The 23,123-nt window shown below is 42.2% G+C and overlaps 1 protein-coding gene and 1 long non-coding RNA gene across 9 annotated transcripts in view; one reads left to right on the top strand and one right to left on the bottom strand.

Moving 5' to 3' along the window:
- Window positions 1–5,901, bottom strand: part of PRDM2 (PR/SET domain 2) — a 126,453-nt gene extending 120,552 nt beyond the window's left edge. For 4 of the 8 annotated variants that reach the window (XR_005590301.1, XM_039508700.1, XM_039508707.1 and 1 more), the window contains exon 1: window positions 5,825–5,901. The gene's annotated coding sequence lies outside the window, so the exon portion shown is untranslated. Of the gene's footprint in view, window positions 1–1,883; window positions 1,990–5,824 lie in introns of those variants that run through there. The other 4 variants (XM_039508702.1, XM_039508701.1, XM_039508704.1 and 1 more) reach the window with 4 other exon arrangements.
- LOC120387710 lies at window positions 1,649–14,915 on the top strand. Its single transcript, XR_005590302.1, has 6 exons — window positions 1,649–1,782; window positions 2,963–3,114; window positions 4,050–4,275; window positions 5,904–6,042; window positions 12,755–12,882; window positions 13,125–14,915. It is a non-coding gene; the product is annotated as an uncharacterized LOC120387710 (long non-coding RNA).
- The last annotated feature ends 8,208 nt before the right edge of the window (window positions 14,916–23,123 follow it).

Here is a 23,123-nt window from a genome sequence, read left to right on the forward strand (position 1 = left end):
CGTGTCTGGGGGGTCTTTTGTTTCTTAAAATCACCCACCACTGCTGTCAGCAATTCCATTTGTAGTAGCAACAGTGGGAGTGCTAATGTTGACCCCTGCCAGTGTTTTAACCACTGTCATCACACCTGCACAGAGCAAGCCTAGACAGCAGAGGAGTTAAATTGCTGGAGGTCAGGCTTTACTAATGCTCGCAACAGCAGAGCTACACCAGTGGTAGTGACAGTTTGAAAATCTTAATGAAAAGACTGTGTAAACATTAGACTTTGCAGGGTGTGTGAAGAGGTTGGTGTGAGTTATTGAGCCTTTTGGACACTGACAGCACCTTACTCTACCATCTCCATCTTCTCTGATTCAGCTGGCGAGAGGGATGACTAGCCAAGAACAGGAGTTGTATGAGAGTTGGTAGCTGAATCAAGACAGCAGAGACCGTTGGTAAGTTGGGAGAACAAATTGGAGAGATGTTAGCAGCTCCACTAGAGGGGGGAAGCATGTCTTCTATTTATTACTCAAATTCAGAATATGGAGGTTATTAGATCCTCTGCTGCATCTGGATGTTCAGGTAGTGACTAACAAAAGCAGCTTTTTTCCATCTGCAACTGATGAAAGGATGTGACATTTTCTTTGTCCCTCAAAATCAAAGTCCTGCAGTACGCTCTACAGTTTTTAAGATCATTTGGAAACTTTAGTGCAAAATGTGTCTATCCGCTCATTACACAGTGCTTTGCAAAGAGAACATTTTATCATACCAGCACTCCGTGTCCTGCACTGGCTTCCGATCAGTCTGGAATTGGAGTTTTGATCTATACAGCCTTAACTGTTTTGTGTTCGAGGCAACCTGAAGGAACCATCTTTCTCTCTCCCCAATGATACTGCTACACCTCCAAGCAAGAGTTCTCTGGTTTGTGCGAGAGAGTCTATTACAGGGTATTTTCAGTGAGAAGTCTGCATACTACGCTCCAAAAGGTGGTAGCTAAATTGATGGACTACTTCATCAACCAATTTAGCAGCATCTACAGTGATGGTCTGGTCAACCCAACTCCATCGCACAGTGCTCGAAGATTTTCACACCCCGGACCAACGTAGCTAGGTCGATCTAATTTTTTATGAGCAAACCAGGCCTTTAATTCTGAAATTAATTTGTCCCAGGTCAAACAGAGCTTGGATTCTTGGTCTTTAGGTGGGCTGCAAGGCTCATCAATTGTCATGGCCTTTGATGAGAGGGTAGGCTACAAATTATTAGGTGTTGGAATGAGGTTTATTATTTTTGCGAGTTCAAACTGGCCGGGGGGGACTGTCATTGCATTTAGGAGGTTTATACTTCGTTTGGGGCATTTCCAACATCGGTCCGAACACCCCAGACCACAGCAAAAATGTTATTTCGCGAAGAAAGCGCCACTTTCCCAATAGATTCCCCCCCTCATTGCCACTCTGTGCACAATAATCCGTCCACCGTCCCCCAACCCGCCAGGGCTCTGCCCCCGACCCTCTCCTCCAGGCTCCAGCACGCTCGGCAGGGGGGTGCCCCAGGAGCCCTGCTCGCCTCCGCCAGGGCACAATGTTGGGGTTCACGGCTGAGGGGGGCTTTACTCCCCCCAGCCCCCAGCCCAGGGCTGACACACACCACCCGGAGCCCTCCAGCAGCCCCCATCTACCAGCCCCGGCCGAGGGGCATCATCCCATGGAGCCGGCTCCACGGCGCTCCCCCAGGGGACCCACCTGACCGCCCCTCCCGCCGCAGGGCCGTCCCCGGGCTCCCCGCTAGGGCCCATCCCCAGGCTCCGGGTAGGGCGCCCCCAGCGGCCCCGTGCCGAGGCTCCCAGCCCGGGTCCCAAAGCCCCCTGCAGCGGAGGCGTCTGCGGGCCGCGCCGCCGGGTCCCGCTTACCTGCGCCGCCGCCGACGCCACCCCCCCCTGCGGCCGGCCCGGCTCTAAGTGGCCCGGAGCAGCCCCAGGCTCCGGCACCAGCCGGACGCCATTTTGTCTCCGGCCTCGGAAGTGACGTCGAGAGGAGGGGGGCGCTAAGGAACGGGCCCCCCTGCCCAGCAGGGAACCCCGAGCCAGTGCCCCCCCTCTGTCCGCCCCCAGGCATCGCCCAGCTTCCCTGCGGGTCACCCCGACCCGCCTCTGCCCCCCCCAATCGGTCTCTGCCCCCTCCCCACTTTACCAGCCCCCTTCCCACTCCCCCCAGACCTGCCTCTGCCCTACTTCTCCCACCCCTCAACCTGCCTGTGCCCCCTCCCTATTGCCCCAAGCCCACCTCTGCCCCCAAAACCCTTCCTGACTCCCCCCAACCCTGCCTCTGTCCTTCCCCTGCTCCCCCAACTACCTCTGCCTCCTCCCCCACTCCCCCAAACCTGCCTGTGCCCCCTCCCTGTTGCCCCAAACCCCACCTCTGCCCCCCAAACCCTTCCTGACTCCCCCAACCCTGCCTCTGTCCTTCCCCTGCTCCCCCAACTACCTCTGCCTCCTCCCCCACGCCCCGAAACCTGCCTGTGCCCCCTCCCTATTCCCCCCAAACCCACCTCTGGCCACTTCCCATAACCCTTCCCTATTCCCACAACCCACCTCTGCCTCCTTACTCAGTCCCAAACTCCTTCCCCACGCCCTGCCTCTGCCCCTCTCCCAACCCCTCCTCTGCCCACTCCCTACCTATTCCCAAACTCTCAAGACCCACAAAACTTCAACCTTCACCCTCTTCTTCCATGGCCCAGTATGCTCAAAGTAGAGCTGGGGAAACATTGACATTTTAGGATGGAAAGGACAATTTCTTCTCAATTTAAAAAATATAATTCCCATTTTATGACCAGTTCAGAAGGCCCCGTTTCACAAGACTCCCAAACTCTGACTCTGCCCCCACCTCAATATCCCTCCTGACAAATCCATTGCCAGTGCTCACCTCCATAATTCCCCCCCAGGGCAGATTCTTCTCCCTTCTGAGCCCTTTCTTGCTTCTCTCCCCTCAGTAATTCAGCTCCACAAGGGAGTTCTTCTCACCCCTCAAGCTGATTGAAGTCATGGGCCGTCAGAAACTAATTGGAATGAATGGAGATGTTAAATGTCAGAGAAACACTTCATCAGGGGGCACAGGTTTGGGAGACCTCCCTACTCCCAAAAAGTAAGATTTTGCAGGTGTAGAAAGGGAGGGTGATGGTGAAATTCCTGACCTGTTGGGACCTAATGTGAAATTTTAGTGTCCTTTTGAAACAGCAAACATATTATGATATGTAGCAACAAACATTGTCCTGTAGCAACAAACAACTTCTCACTGTAATTTCTGAGCAGGTATTTAATGAAAAACCAGAGTAGACTCATCTCTTGATACATTTATGCATATGTATAATAGGGGCTCTGCATAGTCTGACTACAAGGATTTAAACTTGAAATTCTATATACATAGTACCCTGGATGAGAGGAACCTGTCTAAGGAGAATTAGGTGGCCTGAGTTTCTTCCCTTTTCCATAGACAAGCTGAGAATGTGCCATTCATAACACAAACATAAATGGAAAAGGATTCTTCTGTTAAACACAGCTGGGGATGGAGAGGGTTGATATTACCAGACTGTTTATGGTTTAGAGATCTAAAATGTAGAAAGGTATTTTTGTAGTTTGATTTGGTTTCATATTAATTGTGTGTGTACATAAAAAGGTAGAGTAAAATTACTAATAAATATGGGCAAAGTATCAATACAAAGTATACAATATCTGGTTTGAAGAATACTGTTCCACATGGTGAGTTGGAAACTTTCCCTAGCAAGCAAGGAAAAATTGCTTAACTTGATAATTTTTGCTGAATTTAAAATAACCCATTCAATGTCTAACACTTATGGTTGCAAAGATAACCTTTCAACTTTAAAGAGTGCAGAGTCTGAAGCCAGACAGCTCCTGTGCCTCTGTTGTTGTCCATAGCTTTGCCATGCAACAGCAGAGTGAAATTACCAGGACAAAAGCCAGATTCACAGCTGCTCTTCAGAAATCAGAACCCTGTGGTCAGCAGTGAAACAGGCAAGAATAATGTTCATTTCTCACTGCAGCTGCTTGTTGAAACTACAGGTAGCTGAAGCAGGTCCTGGAGTTATTCATGGAGGAAGTCCCAAGAACACAAAATTGGAGAAGGAGAGGAGTATAACAAGAACAGACCATTTCTCCCTCCCAATAACTAGGAATCCCTGAGGGACAGAAAGTAGCAAAACCCAGTCCTCCATCCTTGTAGCAGGCAAGGAAACCCTGGATGTAGGAGAGAAGGCAGAAAACTCCTTCTCCCTTCCAGCACAGAGAGGTGAGTAGAGTTTCAAATTTAACTCCTACTAGCTGGAGACTGATTCAGAAATGAAGTCCTGAGCAATGTTCAGGGACAGCACCCTGTCAGAAATCCCAGGACCTTCCGCAGAAGTTGGGTGGCACCAAGGCAGCACCTCCTTGCTCCTCACCGATGCCCTTCCCCCTTTTACATTTTGTAGTTACTTCAGGCTATTGGGTGTCAGGTAAATTCAAAGACCATACAGAATATACAAAGACAAGTATTTTCAAAATAAACATTCTTGATTATGAGCTATCCTTTTATAAGTTAGACCCTACAAAGCTCTTGGGACAAGATAAGCTAAATTCGGGTTTGTAATGGCAAGATTCTTCAGAACCAGAAATTCAATTCCCAACAGGGTCTTCTCATCCCTTCTCTTAAGACAGATAAACTGAGTTTCCTTGTAGTCTGCATGGGACAATCTGATAACTAAGGAGGCTCTTTCTGCCTCCTGGACATTAAAGCTCCCTTGCTGAGATTTTAAGGTGAGTGCAAAGGATTTTTTTTTCTATTGTGGAAGATATATGGCTAACTCCTTTGTACTGCTTTGAAAACCTCAGCCTCTATGACTCATTTTTGTAGGAGCATGCTCCAGTGTCCTGGGCAAAATTTTTCCTCCATTATTATGCTGATCCCTACCTCGCTTATACCCAGAGGTGGATGCATTTCAGTGGATTTATATGTTCATAGTGTGTTAAGCACTTTGGAGAGAAAGGGGCTCTGTATAAATGTAAATGTATTACTATACTTGTTTTTCTCCTTTTTTAGAAGGTTGATCAGCCACTTTTCTCACCTGGAATATTCATGATTTGTCTACATTAGACAATGTGCACCAGTGTAACAAACCCAATTTAAAACTAGTCTAGTTACACCAGCAGCAAACAACTAACAGACAGGCTTAAACTGTTCTAGCTTACTATAGTACACTAAATTGGTTTAAGCATAAATGAAAAATCTTAAAGTGCATCTATATTAGGGGTTGTACTGGTTTTACTAATCAATTTAATTCTACCAATGCACGTTTTCTAATAGAAACCAAGCCTCAGATCTGCTGAGAAACTGGAGACTTGTTATGTTAGAAGGGATGAAGGCAAATGGGGAAGGGAGGGAACATGGCTTGTGCACACAAATCCTCCCAGCCACAAAAAATTCATTTAAAATTAAGGTTTCTTTAAGTAATTACCAATTATCCTCAGGTAAAATACAACATATAACCTTTACATATTATACTTACCCATATGAAAGTAGATTTTCATTCATCTTTAAAAATATATGCTGTCCTAACAGCAGAATTCCCCACTCCATTTTTACTCCGCTCTCACTCCTTATATCCCAGATGCTGGCATTTTTTGATCTGGTCTAATTTAGATTATGAACTCCATGGGATAGGGGACCTTGACTGATTATTCATTTGTAAAGCACCATGCACAACTATGGTACTAAATGCAAAATAATATTTTTCCATAAGACTTTAAACCCTGTTAGTTTTTTTACAATGTTTATTACCTATAGATCTGTGTTTACTCACCTATTTGTGGGAAGAGAAGGAGAAAGGACTTTTTTTTTTCCATATATTAGAATTGATTCAACCTTCCTTCCTTTTTAAGGGAGGAACCGCCCACCTGTGAAAGCCTCATTTAAAGACACAGCTTGTAGCTGATTGGAGGATGCTTGACTAAAGGTCATCATGGGAAATGTAGTCCTAAACTGGAAGCTAAAGCTTGAGATGGTGGTATAAGGAAACAGGTGAGTGGGAATTCTGGGAAATTGTCTCCCTATAAAAGGGCAAGAAAGCCATATACACCTTTTAAAATAAAATGTAGGCTTAGTTTATGTATTGGAGAAGTAGTCAGATTTTGTTTGGTAGTTTGTGCTTCTTATTTTTTTAAAATTGGAATTGGCTTTATACTTGATCCAAGGCAATGACCTACTGTCATTTTTCTTTTTACCCATTTAAGTATTTAGTATTAGAAGTGCTATGAAACTCTGTTTAGATACATTCATGTGAACAAACATATATCTTAATTCCAAATCACTTTTAGCATTGCTTCTGAAGGAGAAAATACGGCTTTGTTTTAACATAAAGTCAACTTTATTAAAGTGTTTGTCTTTACAAAAAGAAATATTTTGTATGCTATTTTAAGAAACAAAAATAGAACACTAAAGCAGACAACAGAGATCACATGAACAGAAAGAATTCAAATACAATCATAGTTCCCTCCAAAGTACTTACGATGGTTAGTTGATAATAGACAGGATTTCATTAGCTGTCAGGGAAATAGACAAAGGTATGACTTAGTGTTTTCAGCATGGGATTGGGACCCAGGAACTGCCAAACTATAATTCTTTCTTTGGCTTAGGAAAATCATTTAACCTCTCTGCTAGTTTCCCTCACTAAAATAAGAGGCTATTACATAAACTACCTCCCAAATTTGTTTTGAAGATTTATTAGTTCATGTTTGTAAAGTACTTTGAAGATATAAAGCACTAGGTATTGTTAGCCTTTCAATACATATGCAGAACTGCAATAATCATTAATTGGGGTTACATGCACATTTTCAAGGGGAAGAGAGAAAAAAGGATCTTTCAGTATAAAACTCTTCATCAGAAGCTGTCAGTCTATCAGCTCTTTAGATAATTAACACCTCCAGCATGTTAACAATGGGATGACTGATCTAGTCTTACTCTTCCAATTAAACATTACTAAGAGGTTGGTATCATTGTGTGGTCTGCTTTTTGATGGTAGATGCACCAATGTACAGGTAGTCTGTCTGCAGTCCATCTGTTCTCTTTCACAAGTGGGCATATATTCTCATCTAATCCTATGTTTTCAGTTGTTCATTTGAAAGGCCATCACAGTCTTTTCAAAAAGTGTGAGTGAGACAGAGAGAGAGAGAGCATTAGCCAAATCATTTCTAAACTAAAATCTTCATTTAAAGTGAGTTTGGGGATCACAATGAAATGAAGAACATAATCAGTGCAGGTTCTAAACTACAGCAAGAAAAACAACATGATTTAAAAATAATTAGCTCTGTCTGTAGCCACATAACTTACTTTTTAAAACCAGCGATGGGCTTAAGCTGCAGAATTTGGATCCAGGTTTTAAAGAGTCCAAGGTTCTGGTATGTTCAGATCTAGGTTTTTGTTGACTAATCCACTCTATATATAGAAGTCATTTGCAAAACTTTGATCCAAGTTCAGATTTTGATCAAATCCAAAGATCAGTGGATTTGGATCCAGGCTTTTGGTTTTGCCCTGTCTTAGTATTATTTAAATTGAAAATAAAAAAATAAATTGAGATATTTAATGCATTTTACAAAGAATTAGTACTTAGCAGAAGCAATGGTGAGCATTAGAAAAAAGGTATTCATTTATTTCCCTCACAAATTGAATGATCATCTGTGACCAAGGGTTTTCGGTGCAGTTCTTGGAAGAGATGTCTTCTTGCTGGAATCTTCATATTGCTGATTGGGTCATATGGGTGGGCCAGTTTGAGCCTTTAGGCAGGGGGCACATGTAAATGCTTGGCCTCCGGACTGAATTATGTCACCATTCCTTGCTTACCTCCCCTCTTGCTCCATGGTCGGCAGGGAAGAAAGTTCTTCTACCTGGCCAGCTACTGTAGCCAATGAGTAAGGTGAGGCAGGGGTAGAACCAAGGTTCTGTCCTCTCACAGTCTATTTGCTCACATCAGGGAATATTGGGAGAGCAGGAATTGTGCTCTGAAAGAGGTCTTCAGGTCCAAGATCTGGGTGAATGGAATATGGTGGGACACCCTACTCTGTGCTCAGCCAAGTAAGAAAAGGGGACAGTCTATCCCAGTACCAAAAACAAATGAGATAAAAATAACCTCCTCCCCACAGATCTTGTGTCCTTGTTGAATACTCTGCATGACTGAAAATTAATAAATATTTGGGACTCTCCTGCTGAATGGAATTTACCCCTACGCTTCTAGACAGGCCATATTTTAAAAGGGGGTAGGAACTTGTTTAGATTTGGGGAACTACATGTGAAGTTAGAGGACCAACCCAAGCCTGAATGGACTCCCACAAGAACTAAGGATCATCACAAACCTCACTACCTTCCTCTCCAAGTGCAAGGTGCATTTCTTTGACTTTGGCTTTTCCAGTCTAAACATATAGTAGTGCGTGCTATATACATATAAAAGTCAAAACACTTAACATTTATTATGGATAATTTTTCATTGAATGACTTATGCACACATAAGAACATAAGAAAGGCCGTACCGGGTCAGACCAAAGGTCCATCTAGCCCAGTATCTGTCTACCGACAGTGGCCAATGCCAGGTGCCCCTGAGGGAGTGAACCTAACAGGCAATGATCAAGTGATCTCTCTCCTGCCATCCATCTCCATCCTTTGACGAACAGAGGCTAGGGACACCATTCTTACCCATCCTGGCTAATAGCCATTTATGGACTTAGCCACCATGAATTTATCCAGTCCCCTTTTAAACATTGTTATAGTCCTAGCCTTCACAACCTCCTCAGGTAAGGAGTTCCACAAGTTGACTGTGCGCTGCGTGAAGAAGAACTTCCTTTTATTTGTTTTAAACCTGCTGCCTATTAATTTCATTTGGTGACCCCTAGTTCTTGTAGGGGTCACACACATTTTGCTTAGGGGTTGCTTTTACTTTGATTACTGTTATTCATGGTCTGTGATTGGTCACTTAGGAGTATTTCTGCTCCCTATTTCGATGACTGAAACTTTTAAAACAGAAAAACAAATGGTAAATGATGAGAAACAAAGAATAACGAGTAACACGCCTAGTAGGAATGTTTGAATGAGTGATCATTCATGCTAAAATTTTTGACACTGTTTAGGATTTGTGAATTTTCACAAATATCCATTAGCCAGCCAAATACTCAAAAACAATAATACAACCCCAATGAACTGAACCCACCCCTTTTATCTGTGTAAATATTCATCTATTATTTTTGGAATTATTCAAACAGTTGTATTCCTTAATGCATAGTCTCAGCACATAAGATACCCTAGCAATAGGCAATTTTTAGAAATACCTGAGACATATAAACAGTGCTTTGTCAGTATTATATGTGTCAGATCATAGGGATTCCGCCACCTTCCCGGGAAAAGGAAATCTTTAGCGACCTTACTGTTACAAAACTTTTCAGCGTGTATTTATCTTTTCCTTGTTTTATCCTATTATTCCTACTTACAGCTCACTAGACCCAAAACAATTCTTCTCCTCCTTGGTGTCCATATCCTTCAAATACTAATAAAAAGTGCTTGTATTGTCTCATTAGTTTTTATTTAATCAGGCTATAAATATTTAGGTCTGGGGACATTAGAGAAATGTGCACAGGTAAAAATACCTCACTGGTGCAAATTTTCAAAAACGTTCCTAATGTAAATTTAATCTTTCCTTGTAAGTTAGATCAGCCGCTTCATATTTTTTGTTGCTGTTTTCTGACTCTCCTCCAGATTGCCTAAATCTTTCTACTGTTTCTTGCCATTTGCTGCTTTAATTCAGTAAAGCGTAAATACAGTAGATGTCGAAAGTGAGAGATATATTTGCATGTTACTGGCTGGCATTTAAAACAATTTTTTATGTAAACAATTATGATGACCACATAAAATACATGGCAGGCTGCCATGTGTCCTCCTGAAAACCAAAGGTGCGATGTGGTTGCAATAACTGGTGCTTTTCTCAGGTAGAATACTAGCTCTTGAGTCTGTGTTTACCTTGAAGGGGAAGAAATATCACCAGAGAAAAACCTTTGATGAGACTCAACTCCTCTTGCAGTCAAAGTCTTATTAGCATATGAAAGGGGACTTCTGTGAACTCTGCAGTATGGACAGTGCATTTTCAAAGTCATAGTCTCCAACACAAAAGAGAACCTTCACCAGAATTCAAAAGCCACATTTGTCTCTGGAAATAACTGAGGTTCATTTCATAACTGCAATAACAAAGGTATTGACACTAGGTAAATTGGAGTTCCTGAACCAAGGCATTTGCAATTCAGAAGTGACATTACAGGTTTACTTACGGAAGACAAGAAATAGTAGAGGCCATACTTTCATCTTTATGCACAACAATTTAATATCACCAGCCAGGTGCTTCTACTTACTTGAAACCTACATTTATTGTGAGCTGCTAAAATATGTAAAAGTGAAGCACAATTCCTTCATGCATTATCAGGGCCCTTAAGCTGCGATCATTTAAATGAGCAATATGAGATAATAAATGTCTTGTCAAAACAAATCATAAAATCCTTCCTCACAAGAGTGAGAAACTCTTTTTAAAAAAAAAAAAAAAAGACTTCAGACTCAACCCGGACTGAGTGAGTCTCATACGGAATGTGTGAAAGTTAGCAGGTCTGCAGCATTAAGGAAAAACAACAAACCAAAAACAGACAGTGAATATGACACCTTATTAACTCTGTTATTACAGCTCAAAACAGAAGAGTTTCCAGTAACAACCTCACTGTCTCATGCAACACTTATCTCAGGATCTCTTCCCTCTGTGGTATTTTAATACAAGACTCAGTCGTTTGTATTTCATGGTGCATCAATGATTCAGCTCTCAGTGTTGTTTCTCAGTGGTTGATCATTCAGCCATTTTGAGCCAAACTGGGTTGCTTAACTTTGGCATAGAATATGTCAGACGATGCCATTAGACTCTGCTGCCTGCAAGCCTGTTTGGCTTCATTGGTTGGTTTTCTTGGGATAGCCACATGTTTGCTTCTACTTGAAGTCATTTACATGAATCTGGCTACCCACATATAAGAAATGCTTTTTTCTTTTTTCCTGCATTTACTGCGTATGAAAATATGCACCATCTGGTGGCAATCCTGCAGACATACAATTCAATTTCCATTTTATTTCACTCAGTAAAGTCCCCAGACCTTTACCTGAATACGGGCAGACTAGAGTGATGTCAACCATGCAAGCCATATTTATGTGTTTCCTGATTTCAGGATTGTCAACCCCAAATCATGAGTCAGGCCCCAAAAGTTATGGGATTGGCTTAAAAGTCATGCCATTTTATAAAATAATAAATGTCGGTTTTGTTTTATTTTTCTTCTGGTCTTGCCCTTAGAGTTCCTGTTCTCAGTCCGCAACCATGAGGCTAGAAACTTTTTTTACTTTAAATGAAAGCTGAGCATCTCATGTAATCACCTGTCTCTCAGAACTTGGGCTTTAAGAAAAACATCAAATACTGTAAGCCTCATGATAAAATTGTGAGAGTTAGTAACGGTCATTTAATCCAAAGAGCCACATAGGCTCATTTGTTTAAATTATACTCTTAGTGGGTTTTTTTCCACTTGAAAACTGTTGTGCATTTAGCTTGAGAAAGGAAAAATAAACATAATATGGCTCTGTTATTTCTACACTGAGCCAGCATGGCTGGCTGCTCACAATGGTGGGCCAGCAGGTATGCACGTCAAGACGGGCAACCAGAAAAAGGCAATTCCAAAACACTCTGAGGATTTTAAAAGAGGAGACAGACTTCCAGTATCTGTGGCCCTTGGGTAGTGGAGTTCAAAATTATGATCAGAGCAGTCACTGTCACGAGGACAAGGGCATTGTTGCTGGAGGACTGTCAGAGGTGACACAGGTAAAGCAGTGTCCACCCTTGCATTTTGTCGGTGGAAGTATGTCAGCTTTGGACTCAAGTCTTTTGAGGAGATAATGTAATGAGGGGGACTACATCTGTGGGAGACAAATTTAGCTGTAGATGCATGCAAAACTGTCAGCAAAAGTTGAGTTATGTCAAAAACCCTTGTGCTATAGATATAGAACAGACCTTCGTCTCCTCTCCCAAAGATAACTTGAATGAATCACACAGAGCACACACATTCTTGTTGACTGTCATTAAAATAACCCTATATTTAGCCCTGAGTTTTTAATTTCTGCACCTCTTTTTATCAGCTCAATGAAAACTAGCAATGCCTCTTGTCAGAATGAGCCTCTTGTAGCAATCGAAATTTGTTTAACATGTGGTTATATTCAAAGAAGTGACTTAGATAGCACTGCAGGGTTCATTGTTTGCTGGCTTACAAATAAAGAGGTGGTTTTGGTAAATGAGCACCCAGCACACTCATCCTGGGATTTGAAAGTCAAACTGGATCCTTTCCATACGTCAGCACCTTATGAAAAATGTCTGCATTTTCTGAGTTAACGAACTCAGTTAACTATTGTGTATATGTTGCACAAACAAGAACAGAATCCAACTCACTCTCTCTTAAAGGAAGAAAATGTCTGTCCCTCTCTGTTTTATCCATGCCTGCACGCGTATAATATATTATATTTAGTGCAAGTAGAAATAAAAATATTTTTTTTCCTCAGAAGAATCAGCAGATCTGACTCTGAATAAATACAGGGAGAAGATGTGATGACTGAAAAGGTGACTTGTTTACATAATCACTTTTCTAACCATGGTCACACTTTTCCCCCCACCCCATGTGTGTTACAGAACCTTAATATGAACAGTAACTAATAAAACTGGAGGCAAATGAAATATGGATCACTAGGAAGGAATCTATGAGCTATACAGTCTGAAGTAGCCTTGAAAATAACTTGACCTGAGAGATGCTCATATGTGTAAGTTTTTCTTTTGCTAATTGGAACAAGGTCCGTATTATGAAACTTTTCTGTGCCACTCCTGCTTGTTTTGGTAAACACAGGAGACAATGTGCTGGGTGTTGTTATTATGGCTAATGCTAGCAATTTCTCAGGGCAATAGCAATAAAGACACTAATTAACTGCTTGTTTGGCAAAAAGCATTGGGAGATTTATTTTTCAAACTAGGCCTGAATTATATATATGGTCTGCTTTTCAAATAGAACTTTTCTGAATGCTGGTGAGATGAAAGAATTCTCTGAACTGTTGAGATTGCTAGCGTCCAGTTCAAATGCTCGGGAGTGTACCCAACTGACTCTGTTAAGACTGCTGATGAAAACCGAGCTACATCAATCATGAGAGAGCTGAAGAAGCACCCATCCTGCCTTTACCTGCTTCCTGGGAAGGTTCTGCTTTTGAATTCAACCAGTCTCAAAGGTCCTACGCACCAGCCAGGCTGGAAGTGTCATCTGTCTCAAAAGGGCCTAAATATTAAACTTGATTGGACATCAAAGGAAACACACTCAATTCTGAACAGCAGTCAGGAAGTCTGATCAACCCGAAGGACATTGTGTAAACTTACAATCACCACAAGGTCTTACCCCGTTGGGGAAAAATACGGTAACCAGTCAAGCTTTGAATAAAGGTTTCAACAAAGACCTAAGTATAATAGCCAGAAGGCAGAGTGGGGTTCTGAGTTTAACAGCAAAGTGGATATTGACTGAACCAAATTTTGTTATCAATTAAATGAATCTTTCTATTCAGCCAGAAAGATCCAGGTAGAATGGGATTTAGGTGTTTTGTTACCTGGCAGTTCATTCCTTTTCTTTACAGGAGGAAACTGGGACTATCATAATAAGGATTTAATTTACATAAATATAAATGTATGCATAGGAATAAGCAAACAACTCTTATGTGATTATTTTAAGCATTGCCCTTCTTTTGTTATTTTATTTATTTCCTGTCTTTTTCTTTGTCCATTTTAATAATCTTCTGCATAGAGACACATCATTGCATTGTATGAATGAGTGGGAGGAAATGTGATGTAGGGCTACAGTCTACGATGGGTGGGTTGAGTTTGTCTAGTGGGTTAAGTAGAGTTTGTCTAGTAGATTAGAGAGTTTGGACACAGGGTTCTATTCCTGGCTCTTCCACTGACTCATTTAGAGACTTTAATCAAGTCACTTCACATCTCTGTGCATCATTTATACCATCTGTGATATGGGGATAAAAATTAGGGCTAGGTGAAATCGTTGTCAATTGTTTTTTGGCAGAAATTTTCACCTATTTGTTTTGCTAAGATTTCAAGTCCCTCAAATTATTTTGCAGGTTGGCTTGCAAAATCCACTCCCAGCTTGAACTGTCAAGCTTTCAAAACTTCAGATGACTGGCTGTACCATAGCTGTTATCTCTGGCAGCTTTGAGTTGTGGAGAGAAGACAATAGAAACAGGCATCAGGAACACACACATTTGTAATATATTATATGAAGTACATAGACAAACTTATCATGCCAGGCAGGGACGGTAGCAGCTGAGGAGTATATTTAGATTGTAAATTCATTTGGGCAGGGACTCTTACTATATGTACAGTACTTAAAACAATGGGGCCCTCAACTCAGTTGTGGCCTCCAAGTGCTACCATAATACAAATAACTTGGCATTGGGATCTGCACTGGATCCTGCACTCTTAGATGACTCACTCTGTTGACCAGTCAGGGTGAAAGGCAAAGCTAAACCATCAGCAGCCAAAAGGTGTGACAGCAAGTGCCAAGTCTTTCCACTGAGTGGTATCGGGGGTGACCCATAGAAGAGCAATCTCCCAGGGCTTTGTGACTGCCTTCTCCTAAAACCCACCAGGTTCTGTGGGAGGTGGATCAGGCACGAGAGGACTGTGAGCTTCTCACTAGTGAGGTGACTGAGTCTGAATCAATGCCCTACAACTAATTGCCTTACGCATTCACAGCTTCCCTTCTCAAAGGAAGGGAAAACATTATAAAAATACTCAAGCAACCTCTCTAGGCCTTAAACTCTTGCTATGGGCTAAAAAAGGTTGGGCGACAGACTTGGATCTGAGCAGATTAAATAGTACAGTGAATGGGAAAAACACATGAACTTCTTCCAGTGTTACCACATATTGGGCTGCACATATGAAGAATTATTATTCCAAAACAACTAGTATAGACAAGACCTTTGAGGCCAATTCATAGCCTTGGTTTTATTAAAAATATTCTATATGTTTAAAAGGATGGAAGATAGGAAGTTTTCCTGTGACAAACATATTCCTTATTTTTCTTGTAAATAATATTGTCTCCATTAATTCTTGCCACTAGCTGGTGCTAGGATACAATTTACTAAGCATGCAATTATAATGAAACATCTGCATTATTGGCCTGCAGTAGGGAATTCTTCCCTCTTAATAGTCTGCCTGAGTGTCACTGTTAGTCACTCTCCATGGTCTGATTTATTGGTGTTTAAGGCATTTTTGTGGTTTCTACCCTGTTCCTGTCATGAAACACACCTGGTCTGGTTGGTATTTCAGACAGTTTACACTCACTGGTGTTTTAACAAAGCATTGCCTCCTTCCCCTCTCTCACACATACTTTCTCTTATTGCTTTCTACTGGGTTGCTTCCAAGATATTCCCTGGGAAAGCAAGGTATTAGTTTGTTAATCGTTACATCATTAACTAGAAGAATACCCCCTGAAAAGCAGTTTTTAAAAGACTAAACTGCAATGAGTGGGTTAAATATTTCCCAGGGCCAACACATCTAGGTCCTAATGAACAGATGGTATTTTTAATCTCCCCATGCATCATGGTTAATAGCAATGAATGTTTTCATGATCTCATTAACATTTTAGGGGCTACAAACAGCATGTCCTAGTGCCAAGGATGCTTTCAACTGGATGAATCTAGCTCTGGTCCAGCTGGAAAGTCTTGTGCTGCTGCCTGAACTAAATGCTTTTCACTAGTAAAACAAGTGCTACGGAATGGCAAAAAGCTGTATGGTAGAAGGGGTTTGTTTGTTTGTTTGTTTTTTAATGTTTCTCAACCAAAATAACACAAATATCCCATCAAGTTCTAAGGATTTGTTTAGGCTAGCAGAGGAGACTGAGATTAGGTGTTAAACTAAATCAAGGTGACCTGCATCTACATACATTAGGAAACCAGTTGTATTTTCTCACCTCAAACTACTATCAACCTCTTTTGCTAATCTAGATCAACCTAAACAAGAGCTAAAATCCAGCAACCTGTAGTGGTAGAACCTGAGACTCAAACCTAGTTTTCTCACACAGTAGCACAGAACATATAGATCATCTCTGATTTGGCAAAATGTTACTAATCCCACCTTCACAACACTGTAATTAAAGCGGTACTGCAGTTTCCACGACCAGGCTATTCCCAGTGTTCAAGGGGTTATAAACTGATACTGGTGTTTTTTTTTCCAGCAGCAATCTTCATGCCCATTGTCTACAAAGGTAGAGGCTCCTCAGATCAATTTGTAAAGATTTTTTTAGTCAGATAAGAGAATCTGCAGAATCCTGTGGAAATGTGCGTTACAACCCATTGACTCTGTCTCTGTCCTGAAGAACTTGCAAAAGCTTGTAGGCATTTTTAGTACACATTGTAAAATAGTTCTTGTGGCCTCTGCCCTCCACTCTTTCTCACCTGCCCAGGGTCAGTGGCAATCTCCGCACAAAGCGTGCATGTGTGCCACTGCCCTCTGCTGGATGAAAGTCTGGCCTGTGTGTGTGTGTGTGTGTGTGTGTGAGAGAGAGACTCCTTTTGTTGAATCTCAGGGCTATGTCTTTTGGGGACAGCAGCCCTTGAGTTCTATTCCTGTTGTGTAATGTGAAGTCTTGTCCAGGTAATGCATTGCTGCTCCTTTGCCAAGCCGGAGTAGTAGATTTCAAGGCCTTGCGAGTCAGATTCCCATTGGGCGTAGAAATTGATGACACAGAGTCAGGTATTTTCTTAGTGTAAATTGTTTGTTTACAAAATGTGCACAAGTCCTCTTGCCTCAAAGAAGGGTGGCAACAAACTCCATGCAAGTAACCTCAGGAAAGGCTGCATTACTACTGCCCTGTCCCAAGAAGGAGCTGCCTTGAGCATCTGTTTGTCTCCAGGATTCACAAAAAATACTCCGTGTCCCCTTTCCTCCCTCATTTCCTGAACTCTACACCTGGGAACCGCCTAGTCCAAAGTTCCACTTGGACCTGATGGGCTGGATACAGTGGCTCTGTTATTAAATGCCCCCCCTCCCCTTTTGTGCTACTGCTTTGCAGACACATAAAAAAAGCTTAGAAAGGTTCAACAGCCCAGATGTAGGAGAGTGCCTTGATTCACACAAGACCGTTAACAACTTGCTGAGGGCAGTGTCTGCCTGGTGTCTTTAATCCTTTCTATGAAGAGTGTCATCCTGGGTGCTTATGAATCAATGGCCCCAAATGGGCAGCACATTAGCACCTCTTGCCAGAGCATTTTATAGATTAGCCTGGGTGCATCCTGGCTAAGGAAAGACTGGAAATGAATCTTTGCGAAGATTCACATGCTGACTCTTGTTGTGACTGTGACAGTCAGGGTCCACACACCCCAGGGGGAGGACAGGGGGCCTGAACCCCAAAGAATAAGCAATTGAATCAACTGATTGTATGCAATATTACTGTATTATAGAAGTGTTATAGAGGGCGATAATTTATGAGTTTACCCTGCATAAACTTTATACAGGGTAAAACGGATTTATTTGGGTTTAGACCCCATTGGGAGTTGGGCATCTGAGTGTTAAAGACAAGTACACTTCTGTAAGCTGTTTTCAGGTAAACCTGCAGCTTGGGGCAGGTAATTCAGACCTTGGGTCTTTGTTGGAGCAGACGGGAGTGTCTGGCTCAGCAAGACAGGATGCTGGAGTCCTGAGCTGGTAGGGAAAACAGGAGCAGAGGTAGTCTTGGCACGTCAGTTGGCAGCTCTCAGAGGGGTTTCTGTGATCCTGCCTGTCACACTGGTAACCTGATGTAAGAAAGAAACCTTCTTAGGCAAAGACCGTAACCTGCTAAGATTGGTTTAGTCACTAGAAGGCGTGTTTTGTTTTGTTTTGTTTGTAACCAAACCTCTCTTTCTTTCTCTTGCTTAGTATCACTTACGTCTGTGTTCTTTATTAATAGTTTTGTAATAAAACAAGAATAAATTTATCTGCATGCTGTGTAGGAAAGTGAAGTGTGAGTCTTCACCTAACCTGACAGGCTGGTGTGTGCTTCTTCTTTTTGGAGACAGCAAACTTAGTAACTTCTGTGAGTGTCCAGTGAGCAGGGGCGGCTCTACCTTTTTGGCCGCCCCAAGCAGTCATGCGCGGGAGGCGCCCCGGAGCCGCGGGAGCAGCGGACCTCCCGCGCGCATGACTGTAGAGCGTGGCTCGGCTGGACCTCCCGCAGCTGCGGACGGTTCGCGGGTCTGGCGGCTCCGCTTGAGCTGCCGCAGTCATGCCTGCGGGAGGTCCAGCCGAGCCGCGGGACGAGCGCCCCCTCCGCAGTCATGCCTGCGGCAGGTCTAGTCGTCCCGGGGCTCCGGTGGACCTCCTGCAGGCATGACTGCGGGAGGTCCGCCCGCCCAGCCTGCCGCCCCCCCTAAATTTTGCCGCCCTAGGCACCAGCTTGTTTTGCTGGTGCCTAGAGCCGCCCCTGCCAGTGAGAGGGACTGCAGAGAGATATCTAACATATCAGGAGCGGGGGTTCACTGACTGTTACCTACAAGGCAAGGTTTTGACTGGCAGAGTCTTGAAGAATTTTCTGGCAAGGCAGACTGGCTGGTGTGTCAGGAAGCAGACACACAGTTTAGTATCAGCAAAGCTCTCACGCTTGCTAAGGCAGAGGGGTAACTCAGTGAATCACAGTTCTGGGTGTCGGGACCAAAGCATCACAGTGAGCCCTTTGGTATTAATGAGAATTCTGATGCAGATGGGGGCAGCATATTCCTCCAAGAAGAAAGCTAGTGTTCTGCCCAGAGTACATTTTTAGAATGCCCATGGAACCGCTTCAAATTCCTGCTCCTGACGTACTCAGTACAGAATGGCAGACAGGAAACAAGGAAGAGCTCGCAGTCCCATCTTTTTCTCCCAGGAGTATACCTGGCAGGATTGCCAGTTCTTCCCATTTCCTGCATTATATTATGTTTCGGGACAGGAATGTGAAAAATATCCTCAGGCATTCAAAAACAAAAAAAGTGTCATTTGAGAACAGCACAAGTGCTGATAGCAGGAAACTGAGTTGTTTCCTAGTTTGAGTGAGGCATAAGTCATGAAAGGTTTCCCAGGAATAATATGTATGCATCAATACATTAGAAAATGTCTAGGGTAGGGACTGGATGATTCAGGGAATTGGCAACGGGGATTCAGGGTATGTCTGTGCTACAAAGAAAAACCTGCGGCACCAAGTCTCAGAGCTCGGGTGAACTGGCTCAGGTGTGGGGCTAAAGATAGCAGTGTGGATATTCCCTCTTGTGCTGCAGCCAGGTTTTGAGACCCACCCCCTCTACTGGGTTTCAGTTAAGCACTAGTACAACTTATCAAGGTTATGGTGGCTTATCTATATCTTGAAATCTTTACGTCAAGACTGGAAGTTTTTTTTTTTTTAAAGCTATGTTCTAATTCAAACAGAAATTATGGTCTTGATGCAGAAATCTCTGTGTAAAAATCTCTGGAATGAGTTATGCTTGAGGTTAGAATTGACTAGATGATCATAATGCTCCCTTGGGCCTAAATATCTATGAATTTGTGCGTATGTGTGCATGTATGAATGCCCAGCTTTAACCTTCAAGGTCTCGGTGTAGAGATGAGGGTGATGTGACAGTCAATATCTTAAGAATCTGTGATTTCTTTTTCCAACTGATAGTCCTTTAACTAAAATTTCATAAATGTCTTTTAATGTGTGGATCTGAGCAAGAGTTTCCAAGAGTTTGACCTGTCACAGTGTATCCTCCTTCCTCTTTTGAAGATGGTGCCCCTTCTAAAAGGTTTTAAGAGGAAAAAGGCAGTTCTTTCTACATGACTGAACTTCAGAGTGAAAATTGAGGCTCAATGTTTGATCATCTAAAGGTGCCTGATTCAATACAAAAATAAGCACTGTGGAAGACTGTGTAAGGCTGCAAAAGCGACTTAGGATGAAATGTCTATGGCTTCCATGTCCTTGCAAGGCCTTATGCAGCATGCAAGCCTAGAGGTATTTGTTGCTGAATTAGGGTCCTAATGCAGGTCATCCCTGACATGCGACACCTTCTGATTGCAGAACCCTAGTCAGTGAGCACAAACCTTATGCTTGCATCAGGTGGTAGGTCTGTGATGTAGACACACAAAAATGCAGCTTCCCTGGTGACTGAAATGAGCTTTGAACATGGTTAAAAAGTCAGAATGCAAAGCTACGCCACACCTTTGCCATGTAACCCCTATGCATCGAGTTACATTGCAGGGACTACGTCTGGGTTTTTAAGGTTCTCTTTTGGGGTATTGAAAATCCCAATCCTGATCTATTCTCATCAAACCATACACATTTCTAAGATTTTTGCACTTTCCCCCTAATGTTAACTTCAGCTGAGATACCATTTTGCTTTAACGCCTGAAACTGCTCAATCAGGTCAGATTGGTGGCGTACCTGAATTTTATACTGCTATTAGATGCAGCCGTACTTCGATTTAATAAACTTTTTAAAATTGTATCTTTCTTGGCACATGACAGTTCATTGTTCCCATGAGCTGATGATACTGTATATTTTGCACCGTAGCCATGCGGTTGGAGGGATGATCAAGCAGCAGCTTTTCTCATCTCCTTAGGCTCATTCTGGGAAAATAAACTTGACATACTAGAAAAACTGTTTGTGTTAAAGAAAATTTAGCATCCATTACAAGTTGCTTCAAATCTGCTGTCTGGAACATGCTATTTTGGGGCAGTATTGACACAATCAAATATTTATTCTGCTCCACGATGGTGTCTCTGCAGCTGAAGGGATGTTTAGGCTTTATCCTAAAATTACCTCTTTGGAACGAGGACTGAATTGCAAGCCAGATTTCTCAGGCATCATCCCAGGCCACTACTTCCACTCAAACAAAATTATCTGTTTGTTTATTGCAGTAGAAGTATCTACTAGTTGTGTGTGTTTTTGCAGAACTGAAAACTTTTAGTGTATATATAGCTTGGTATGTTTGAAGTAACAATATTTAAAAGGCTAGAGGTCAGTTAGAAAAATAATGACTTTAATTAGGATATAAACTCAACTACATGAGGTAGATGGGGCAGGAAAGTTCTGACTTCATCCAGCGTTCCTCTAACACAACTCCACTCCCCCCGGAGTCTACCGACTGAGAGAACACTCAGCCATTGAAACACAAGAGAGTCATATCCATGGTTTTCAAGGTGTTTCATTGTGGACCCACCTCCCTTTCCAAAAGAGACGGCTGAATAATAGTTGTTGAATAATGTATTCAGCTAATTTCTAGAATAAATTGTTACTTATTCTTCCCAAAACACACATGTACACATTTATATTCTGAGCTGTACTGCTGGGTGAATAATTTGCAAATATGTTCATCAAAAATTAATTTGATGAATTTCACTACCAAAAGGTTGACTGGGCCAGCTGTGTGTTATATATTTTTACTGTCAATTAATGTCTGCACTGCACCTGTTTCTGACAGTGAATTTAAAAAACAAACACTCCATAGTCAAAAGAACACAGGAACAGACCAGGGACAAAACATCAGTGAATGAATTCAACATCTAGATCAGATATTCAGATTACAAATATTTGCAAGTGTGTGTGAAACCTGAAAGAGAAACAAAACAAGCTTGCCAGCTACACCGCACACAAACACTGAAAAGATTACTGGGCAAAACTGCCATTGATCAGTCTCTTATTCTAATCTTTTGGCATCACAATAACTGACAGCATACCTAGGAGACAAATAGCAATAATCTAGTTCCTTCTCCCTGGATGCCGCTTCTGGATTCTTTTTAGCTAAAGCATTACAAGCTGGCCATTTGGAAGCCACTGCAGAACTAATATAAGCAGCACCTCTGGGGATGGAATGTGAATATTATGATGCTAACTATGCAAAAACCAGAGGTGGTGACATTCCCCTCTTCAGAATTACTCTGATAGAGATTTATTAGCCCACTGGAGACTGCAAAAATAATAAAGGCTCATGACAAAGAGCAGGAAAGGGAGAAGAGCTGACATTCCACTAACCCAGCTCTCAGTCCTGATGGATACAGAGCAAACCTTGAGCCGAAGGGACTCCTTTTGTCCCTAATCCAGCAAAGCATTTAAGCATGTGCTAAAATGAAGCACGTAAAACATTTAAGCACATACTACTTACTGAAGCAAAGCATGTGAGTGGTTCGGTTGAAATAACGGGACTACTCTCAAGTTAAGCACCTGTGAAGGTGCTTTGCTGGATTGGGGCATCTATTAACTTGGTGTCATCAAATCTCAAACTTTTTTCTGAGAGTATTGAAAAGAAAGGCTGGAAAGGAACAAGAGCATGTGGGATTTTTTTCCTTATTTGTACTATAGATCCATCATATTACAGTAAGGCCTTCTTATTCTGCACCTACCAATACTGGTTGACAGATACAGCTCTGCAACAGGAAAGTAGCCTAGTTATAACCAGAATTTGACTAATAAAGGAGTACAGAAAAGGCACCAGGAAAACTATGTATTTGCATATAAAATACTGTTACTCTTACCTATCAGCTCATTTTGGGGGAGGCTCTAAGAAAGCACCCCTGTAGCTTTGGTTTAGTCTTGGGAAGTTTCTATTTTAGCTTTTAGGGATGCAGTTTATAAATGCGTGCAGTGTACACACACAGAGCGACGTCGATGGAAATCCAACAGAGACACAAAGTCTACCCGAAAGGTCATATGGCCTACAAGTGAATGAATACATGTTTGAAACTTGGCTCTGTGATAGAAACATGTAGTTTGGCTGTGTGCTGAAAAAAGGCCTCTTGTTGATCTATACATGCTAGAAAACGGTTAAGAGTTATGGGACATTAAATAGATCTTGGGGAGGGGGGGTGTAAGGGTGTGTCTTTTCTTAAATAACCCACTATCTTGATAAAATTGTTAAACTCCTGCCCACTATTAAACTGATCTGAATGGTCTAATCTTGCTTAGGGAAGGAATCAGAAGGAAAAGCTTAATGGTTAGGCAAGTCAAAATGTTGCTCTCCAAAACCAGTTA

The sequence above is a fragment of the Mauremys reevesii genome, linkage group 21, assembly GCF_016161935.1.
Source record: "Mauremys reevesii isolate NIE-2019 linkage group 21, ASM1616193v1, whole genome shotgun sequence".
In the NCBI taxonomy this organism is placed as follows: domain Eukaryota; kingdom Metazoa; phylum Chordata; order Testudines; family Geoemydidae; genus Mauremys; species Mauremys reevesii.